Source organism: Arachis ipaensis, chromosome B8 (genome assembly GCF_059453495.1).
Source record: "Arachis ipaensis isolate K30076 ecotype BB chromosome B8, ASM5945349v1, whole genome shotgun sequence".
Classification (NCBI taxonomy): Eukaryota; Viridiplantae; Streptophyta; class Magnoliopsida; order Fabales; family Fabaceae; genus Arachis; species Arachis ipaensis.
The window spans coordinates 49,455,812-49,465,760 of record NC_142443.1 but is presented as its reverse complement, the minus strand read 5'-3'; the positions used below and the strand labels follow the sequence as shown (position 1 = coordinate 49,465,760).

General features: G+C 39.8%; 1 non-coding gene across 1 annotated transcript; it reads left to right on the top strand.

The window, feature by feature from the left end:
• Nucleotides 1–2,442: 2,442 nt before the first annotated feature.
• On the top strand, nt 2,443–2,549 carry LOC148548017 (small nucleolar RNA R71). Its single transcript, XR_015897524.1, has one exon. It is a non-coding gene; the product is annotated as a small nucleolar RNA R71 (small nucleolar RNA).
• The last annotated feature ends 7,400 nt before the right edge of the window (nt 2,550–9,949 follow it).

Below are 9,949 nucleotides of genomic sequence, written 5' to 3'. Positions count from 1 at the left end.
TATGGGCAAGTGAATATGGTTTTCTCTTGGTCTCTGGGATCAACCACTATTTGGTTATATCCTGAATAACCATCGAGAAAACAATAATATGCGTATCCTGCAAGTCTTTCCAGCATCTGATCCATGAATGGAAGGGGAAAATGATCTTTTCGTGTAGCTTCATTGAGTTTTCTGTAGTCTATGCACATCCGCCATCCTGTGACGGTCCTTGTAGGAATTAGTTCATTCTTCTCATTGGGGACTACAATGATTCCTTCCTTCTTTGGGACGACATGCACGGGGCTGACCCAGGGGCTGTCTGAGATCGGGTAGATTACCCCTCCCTGCCATAACTTCATAACTTCTTTCTGTACCACTTTCTTTCTGACTGGGTTCAGCCTCCTTTGGGATTGAATGGATGGTTTGGCATCATCTTCCAACAGTATCTTATGCATGCATATGGCCGAACTGATTCCTTTCAGGTCAGCGAGCGTCCATCCTATGGCATCTTTATGCTTTCGCAACACTTGGAGTAGTTCATCCTCTTGGTTTTGGCTGAGGGATGAGTTTATGATCACTGGGTAACTTTCATTCTCTCCTAAGTATGCATATTTGAGAGTGGGTGGAAGTGCTTTGAGTTCAAGTTTGGGTGCTTCTAACTTTTCATTCTCTTCTTTTGGTGCACCTTGTATATGAATCTCCGCTGTTGCAGCCTCTTCACTAAACGTTGATTCCTTCTCTGTTAACCCTTCAGGTTTTTCTTCTTCGAAACTCTCCTGTATTGCATCTTCCAGTGAGTCCAACCTCATACATTCTCCCCATTGTTCTGGTGGGTAACTCATGGCCTTGAACACGTTGAATGTCATCTTTTCATTGTGTAATCTCAGGGTGAGGTCACCTTTTTGGACATCAATAACAGCTCTAGCAGTGGCCAAGAACGACTTTCCCAGGATGATAGAGGCCTTGGCTTCCTCCTACATGTCTAGCACTACAAAGTCTGCAGGAAAGATGAAATCCCCCACTTTCACCAGCAAATCTTCCACTACGCCATGAGGAAATTTGAACGATCGGTCTGCCAGTTGTAAGGCCATTTTTGTTGGCTTAGCCTCCTCGATCTTCATCTTTCTCATCATAGCTACTGACATCAAATTTATGCTAGCTCCTAAATCGCATAGAGCCTTCTCCACTGTGATTTCCCCTATAATACAAGGGATCTGGAAGCTCCCAGGATCCTTCAATTTCTGGGGTAGTTTATGCTGAATGATAGCACTACATTCCTCGGTTAGTATCACAGTCTCGTTGCTCTTCCAGCTTCTCTTCTTAGTCATTAGCTCCTTTAAAAACTTGGCGTAGAGCGGCATTTGCTCTATTGCTTCAGCAAAGGGTATGTTGATTTGTAGTTTCTTAAAGATTTCCAAAAATCTTAAGAACTGGTTGTCATCCCCCTTCTTCTTCAATTGCTGAGGGTATGGGACTCTTGGGACTTCTGGCTTCAGCATTTCTTCCCTTTTTTGTGAACTCGAAGTGGAAACTCGAACTTCATTTTGCTCCTCTTCCTTTTCACTTGAGTCCTTTTCTTGTGGTTTCTGGGAGGTTTTCTTTAGTTCTTTCCCGCTCCTAAGGGTGATAGCCTGACATTCCTCCCTTAGGTTTGAGTCAGTATCGCTGCGAAGGTCATGGCTGGGAATTTGCTTGAATAGGCACCCAATTTGTGTCTCAAGTTTCTTGATGGTAGCATCTTGATTCTGCATATTGGACCGCACTTCGTCTCTGAATGCTTTACTGTCTTGAATTTCTTTGCATATGCCTTCAAGTAGAGTCTCAATCCTTGAGAGTCTATCATCAGATGATGGTGGATTGGGATTGGAGGGATGAAAAGGGTTATTTTGGTTTTGGTAATGATGTGGAGAGGTGTTGTTAGGGTGGTGCTGATATGATCTCTGTGTGGAATGTTGGTGAGTTGCATTATTGCTGGGGTTGTGGCGTCTCTGATCTTGGCCTTGATCCTGTTGATTTCCCCACCCAAAGTTTGGGTGGTTCCTTCAACCTGGATTATATGTTTTGGAGTATGGGTTATGATGCTGCCTAGGTGAATTCCCAATGTAGTTGGCCTGTTCCTGATCACCCTCTGCCTCTTCATTCACTCCTTCTTGAGTTGCTACTGAAGTGGTGATTGTTGCTACTTGATTCCTCTCCATCTTCTTGGTGAGGTCAGCTAATTTCTTGGTAATCATCTTGTTTTGAGCTAGCAGTGCATCCACGTTGTTCAGCTCCATCACTCCTCTAGTGTTGCCTCTTTCAGAAGCATAGAAGTAGTCATTCTCTGCTACACTCTCAATGACATCTATGGCTTCTTCAATGGTCTTCTTCTTGTTCAGAGATCCCCCAGATGAGTGGTCTACTGCCTTCTTTGATTCATACGAAAGGCCTTCATAGAAAATGTGCAACTGCACCCATTCATTGAACATATCTGGCGGGCATCTTCTTGTCAGGTCCTTAAACCTCTCCCATGCTTCATATAGAGTCTCACCATCCTGCTGCCTGAATGTTTGTACCTCAGCTCTCAACCTATTGATCCGTTGAGGAGGATAGAATCTTTCCAAGAACTTGTTCACCACATCTTCCCAGGTTGCTAAACTTTCCTTTGGAAAGGATTCCATCCATTTAGATGCTTTGTCCTTGAGTGAGAAAGGGAACAGAAGTAGTCTATAAGTGTCAGGATGAACACCATTAGACTTCACAGTATCGCGTATCCTCAGGAAGGTGGTTAGATGTTGATTGGGGTCTTCTTGGACACTTCCTCCGAATGAACAATTGTTCTGAACAAGGGTGATGAGCTGTGGCTTTAGTTCAAAGTTGTTGGCATGTATGGTTGGCCTTTGGATGCTACTCCCACAGTTTCCTGGGTTTGGGTTGATGTAAGAACCCAGAACTCTTCTCTCTTGCCCAGCCTGATGCGCTGGACCTTCTCTGCCATGGTTGTGAGCCTCTTCTTCATGATGATTTTCCATATTCTCATTCATATCTGGTTCAAAGTACTCTTTCTCTTCCTCAGCACCAACTATTCTCTTTCCTCTTGCTTCCCTCCTTAATCTAAGAAAGGTCCTCTCAGGTTCAGAATCAAAGGAAGTTGAAGCCCCGCTTCTTCTACCTGTCATACAACCAACAAGGCACAAGCAAGAGAGATAGATGCAGACAGTAATTTCTACAGAAATGATGTTAGTGTGAGTGATGCAATATATCAAACAGTTAGTGGGTTAGTGACTGAATTGTAAACAACTAAGAAAATAGGTAGGGGAAAGGGAAGAAAATAGCCAAACAAAAAGTAAATTACTCAAATGAACTGAAATCAAACAAAATAAGAACAAATTCTCAATCTAGTTATCCACCAATTTAATCATTATTGATACAAAATCAATCCCCGGCAACGGCGCCATAAACTTGATGCATGGAAACTTGTCCTTTAACAAATCTCCCTCGGCAAGTATACTGAATTGTCGTCAAGTAAAAACTCACAATAGAGTGAGGTCGAATCTCACAGGGATTGATTGGCCAAGCAACTTTAATTGGAAGAATGTTCTAGTTGAGCTAAGCAGAAATTGGGTTGAGAATTACAGGAAATTAAATGGCGGAAAAGTAAATTGCAGAAAATAAATGACGGAAGGTAAATTGCAGAATCTTAAATGGGGAAGGGGAGTTTAGCATGAAAGTAAATAGCAGAAAGTAAAGAGAATGGGTAAAATTAGAAATGGGGAGTTCATTGGGCTTAGGAGATGTTGCATTCTCCGGATCCAGTTCATTTTCATCTCTTCTTCAATCAATGCATTCATTGATCTCCTTGGCAATCTTAAGTGATTGAATTCCAATTCCTTGGTGCTTCCAAATCTTCAGTGCAATTCACCTCACTCCATACAAGTGGTGCTTCCAAATCTTCAGTGCAAATACAATCGCCACTAATTCCAAGTCATGAGTTGAGTAATTCACCTCATGCGGTCTCAGCTGACTGATGAGGGAAATATGATTCCACACAAACTCACCGGTAAGTATACCGGGTCACATCAAGTAGTAATAACTCACAGGAGTGAGGTCAATCCCACAGGGATTGATGGATTGAGCAACTTTAGTTTGGTGATGAATTTAGTTAAGCGAATAGTTGATGATTTGAGTAAAATTCGGTTAACAGGAGTGAAATTGCAAGTAAACTAAAGAGCAAATTGGAAAAATGCAGAATCTTAAATGCAGAAGAAGTAAAATTGCAGAAACTTAAAGTGCAAGAAATTTAAAAGAGTTGAAACTTAAATTGTAAGAAAAGTAAATGACTGAAACTTAAAGTGCAAGTAATGTAAATTGCTGAATCTAAACTACTGGAAAACTTAAATTGCATGAAAAGTAAAAGGATTTGGGTGTTGGGAATCAAAACAGAACTAGAAAAAGTAAATTGCAGTGAACTATAGATCAATGCTTAGATGAAGAAATTCAGCAAACAAATCAGTTAGGATTTTAATACTAAAACAGAAATGAAAACAGTAGTGTCAAAGCAGAATGAAAACTTGAATCAATTCTAAAACCTTAAAAGAGAAATTGGCAATTGCAGAAGAATAACAAAAATAGAAAGAAAATTTAGATCTCAATGGCTCTCTTAACAAAATAGAAAACAGGAAATTACAAATGAAATAAAAATGGAAGGAAAGCTAAGATCAGAAGAAATTCAGAAGGAATTCAGAAGAATTCTCAAATCCAAATTCTCAGATCCAAAACAGAAAGTAAAAGGTTGCAGAAGGGAGAAAACAAAAATAGAAAAGTAAATTCAGATCTGATCTCTCTAACTCTAACAAATTCTAAAAGGAAAATTAAAAGAGAGCTTCCTCTGAAATTAAATTCCTATCTATATATACACTTTCTATTTCAGGCCTTCAGCACTTGGAGTGGGCCTTTTGGTCTTGCATGATGTGGATCAAAATGGCCATTTGTTGTAGCTTTAGGTGAACGTAGTGTTCTTAAATTGAACGTAGCGTTCTTTCACCGACACGGGCGCGTCCTGTGCACGAGCGCGTCCCTTGCGCTTTTCTCCATCGATGCGTGTGCGTATTGTGCGCGAGCGCGCCCTTGAGCAGCATTCATTAACTGAACGCTCCGTTTGTGCCATGAACGCTATGTCCACATGCGCGCCTTGTGCGCTTGCACGTGTATAGAAAAATATCAATTATGCGTTCCAGTGTCTCGTACACGTCTGCGTCCATCACCATTTTTATTCCATCGGCGCGGGCGTGGCATGTGCGCGTGCGCGTCGATTCTCTTTTTCAAGTTCCCACTCTGAAAGTATTGTAGGAATTCACTCAGACTGAATGTAGTGTTTGTTATGGGTGAACGCTAATCCTTAATGCGTGCGGGCGCGCCAACTGCTCGTGTGCGTGGATTTCCAAATTTGCTTCGTCACGCGGGGGCGGCTAGTGCGCGTATGCGCCCTTGTGAACGTAGCATTCATTGAGTGAACACAGCGTTCTCCTGCACGTTGCTTTTCTCTTTGTTTCTTCTTCTTATTTCTTCACCTATTATAAATTAAACATGCCATCAAAGTCTCACCAAATTCATAAGGTTTTGCATCATCTATAATAATCAACTAAATTGTGCATAAATCTCATGATTTTATACAAAAATCTACAATGTTTAAATGAGTCAAGGCAACATGAAATTCTACTCCAATCACTTACTTATTGTGCAAGAAAGTGCATAAATCCTAATGAAACAAATGAAAAATGCGTGTGAAATTAGCATAAGTTGACTTATCATCACAACACCAAACTTAAATCTTGCTTGTCCCCAAGCAAGCACTAAACATGAGAAGAAATGAATTAAAGTAGAGAAGCTTATATGCCCTTATTTAGCAGGTAATTGAATTTGGACCATGGAGTTTTATGCAGACAAAATGCAGTTCAATTATTCTTTGCTGATAGATATGAAATGTCTCTTTGAGGATTCACTAGAGTTGCTGCTATAATGCCTTGTTCTTTTATTGATCCCTATTAGCTTTTTCCTTCTTTCTTTTGCTTAGAAACTTATTTCTCAATGATAGCTCAGTGTCAAGTGTTGCAACAGCCTTTTATCTCAATTTTTCTCAACACCTCTTCGCTATAGACACTTGGCTCACAATTCTTCTTAGGAACATTGATGCCCAGCACCTCTTTAGGTTACTAAATGCTTTGTAACTAGGTTGCTCTTGATAATGGACTTTCAGTTGGTAATCCCGGATTAGTTAATCCAAGTTACCAAGTTTTAAAAGACTCCTCAGAACCTAATTGTCCAAGCATATCCTAGTACAAGAAGCACCACAGGCATATGTCCTAAGGTCCAAGCTATTGGTGTCTAGCCTTCTTATTTGTTTCTTTCATTCTTGTTGCCAATCCTTGACTTTTCTTTTCTTTTTCCTTTCTTGCTTTTTCTTTTTCCAAGGATGATTATTAATTGGAGGTTTTATAGCAGCCACTTAGTTCACACTACAAAAGACATTCTATTCTGCAGCTTTTATTATTGAGCTTATCATCTAATCAAGCAATTACCACCACTGAAATTTATTCTAATTCCTACTACATTAGAAAATCACTTTCTATTTCAAATATTTTCTCTTATTGATGCAAAAGGGAAACAAGACAGAATTTAATGCAGATGAATGATAACAAGCATAATGCAGATCCTAATAAGAAATCTACTCAGGATATGAAAGTGAAGAATATAAAATATTTGGAGGCATATCATGTTTCAGATATGCATCATCCTTATTTAATTAATACTATAAAAGGGACTCCACCACCTCTAGTTGTTGTGCTCTTTTCATCTACTGGATTCTCCTTTCTTCTTTGGCTCCTGCTTTCGCTTCTTGTTTGTTTCTTGGGGTTCTTCAATAAGGCATCTACGATCCCAAATGTGGTCTACCTAATCCCAGAGCCCAGCATCCTTCAATCCTTGTTGCATGTGTGCTGCATTTTTCTTGGCTTTTGCTCTCGGATGGTCTACCAATTCTTGGCATTGAACATATGGCTTGATCTCTCGGTTCAATATTGGCATGCCACAGACTACATAATCTAACTTTGCTTGAGTTTCTATATCATACTCTATTCTGTCCAAGTTCCTATGCTCTCCAATTGTATGATATATATTCTTCCATTGGTAAAGATTTTGGATGTACTCTCCTTGCTTGGCTTATTGTAGGGACAATATATTAAATGATTCTTGAGAGTATGCCGATTGTTCCCTTTGCCAATCAAGAGTTCTTGCTTGAAGTTCTCTCTGTTGATCCAAAATCTTGAGCTGGAAGTATTCTTGCTTCTCCATCATTTGCTGCTGCCAATGCTCTTGTTGCTCTTGGGCTTTCAAGTACTGCTCTTGTTGCTTCAAGTATTGCTCCTATTGTTGCTCCTGTGCTTTCATATATTGTTGAGACATTTCTTCAATGGCTCTTTGCATTTGGCTTAAGTCCATTGCACTAGAAGCTTGTTCTCCCCCCCATTTGTAGTCTCCTTCTTCTTCCTTGAGTTCTTCTCTCTTCATGATCATCAATGGCACCTTGTATTCTTTGCCTGGTGAGTGCCCTTCCATCCTGCAACCAATCTATGTCTGAATCTTCAAAAAGTACCCATGCTCTATTGCACAAACACAATATGGTACATGGGTGGCCAAGTCTTGTTGACTTGCTGCTGCTTTCGGCCATCTCCTGGATGCTGTCTGCAATGAGTTGAGGAACATTTATTTCTCCTCCTTTTAATATACAGTGTACCATAATTGCCCTTCTTATAGTGACTTCTGAGGGGTTTCCAGTGGGGAGGATTGATCTCCTCACTATCTCGTACCAACCCTTGGCCTCAGGCGAAAGGTCCATCCTCTTTAAGTGACATGGCTCCCCATTTGAATCTCTCACCCAATCTCTACCCTCCAGACGTATGTCATTTATGAGCTCATCAGGATCATTTTCACCATTTGTTCTCTCATCAAAACTGGATTCTTTGAAAGGTATTGTTCTTATTTGTAAGACCCGCATGATTATAGCTGGACTGAAGTCCACTTCCACCCCCCTCACATAACTTTTATAGGGAAGTTTAGTTTTTCCTTGTCGTACTGCATTAACATAGAACTCCCGTATTATAGTTGCACTTATATCTGTGAGGGGTTCACAGAGGAGTTTCCATCTTCTCTTCTCAATGATTTTCCTCATGATAGGATACTCACCATCCTTCATTCTGAATCTGATTTCTGGAATTATTTTCTTCTCCTCCATCTACCCATGATACTGTAATTCATGGAATTAGGACTTAAATCTCTTGGTATTATAGGTTGGTGGTTCGGTTACAGCTGGTTCCTTTCCTTTCTTTCTTTTGGAACTTGATGAAGCCATGAATTAGGAAAGAAGGGAGAAGAAAGGATAAGCCTTGGTTAAGGTACAGTTTAGGATGGAGGGAAGAAGAAATTGGGTACTGTGTGATATCTTTGGGTAAGAAAGAGCTGATGTAATGTATTTGGGAAAAGTGTATGAATGAAACATAGGCAAATAGATTAGGACGTGCTACTAGCTGATTTGCAGCACAGTTTGGTTGAAATGAAGGGTGAGGATTGAGCACGTCTTTATTGAAAACTCATGGAATGGACGATGTGCATGTAGAGGTGGATGAAGACAAGGATCACTCCTTTATTGGGCATGTGGTTCGGCCCCCTAAGTGTTGAACCATGCAGATTTTGTTTTGTTTCCAAGAGGACACCATTCCCTAAGCACATGTGACTCACTTTTCCCCTTGGTGACAACCGTACATGCATGCATTCTTTTGTCCTCTCCTAAATCTTCTTCACACCTGTCCATTTAAATCAAGGCAACAGTAAGCTCAAAATTTGAGTTTGGTATGGTGGTGTTTATCAAGTGAGAAGTAATAAAGAAAAACAAAACTTGCTATATGTTCTTTATTTATGAATAACGAACTATGCACCTTAGAAATTGAATAAAATTTTGGTGAACACCAAACTTGTTTTCTGCTAAGTGATTCATATGAAACCCAATGAATATCTATCATAATTAGTATATTCATTATAATCATAAACTCATAAAATAATGCAATGCATGGTTTACTATTCATGAATTTGAAGCTTTGAGCAAAAGTGATTTTCTTGAAATTCATAGCATATGTAGACACCAAACTTAATGTTTGGCTATATACTTCAATGGAATGAATGAGTATTTATCTTAAAATGGTTATATGATCAGCATGCTTGAAAAGCTATTTTAAAGTGCCTTTAGGCACACCAAACTTAGGAATCAAACATATGCTTCAAATGATGTGTGCAGTTATCAAATCTGCTCATGAGAGCTCAAATTTATGCTAGAAGAACCATTAATTATTGAAATTAAAACAAAAGCAAGAATATTAAATCATGGGTTGCCTCCTATGGAGCGCTCTTTTATTGTCACTAGCTTGACATTGGGTCCTTGTTAGGGTGGCTGATGATTATGGTGCCTCAGCTTGTCCCCTCTCACTGTGAGCCTTCTTCCTGTGCCTTGATGATCAATCTCTATATGCTCCAACGAGAGTATTTTATTGACAGTATAGTAATCATCAGTTTGTGGACCTGTCTCCAATTGTTGGTATATCAGTTGCACTTTGTCTCCTTTAGAGAACCCTTCAGTTGGGATTCTTTTGTTTCTCCACCCAGTTAGAATCCTTTTCTTGCTCTTCTTTCCTTTCTTTGGTGGCTCTTCTGTCTTTACAGTAGGCTTTATATCAGGGTCTGTCTTCCTTATGATCAACTCCTCACTTTCTTCCTGCCTTATCCTCTCATTCTTTACATCTTCCTTTCCCTTTTGTTCTTCTCCATTGTTTGTTTTTTGCTTCGGAGGTGAGCTGATAAGTGCTTCATTGGGTTTTTCTTTCCAATTTAAATCTTCTTCTTCAACCCTCATACAGCTTTTCTCTTCAACAGTATGTTGTATTTC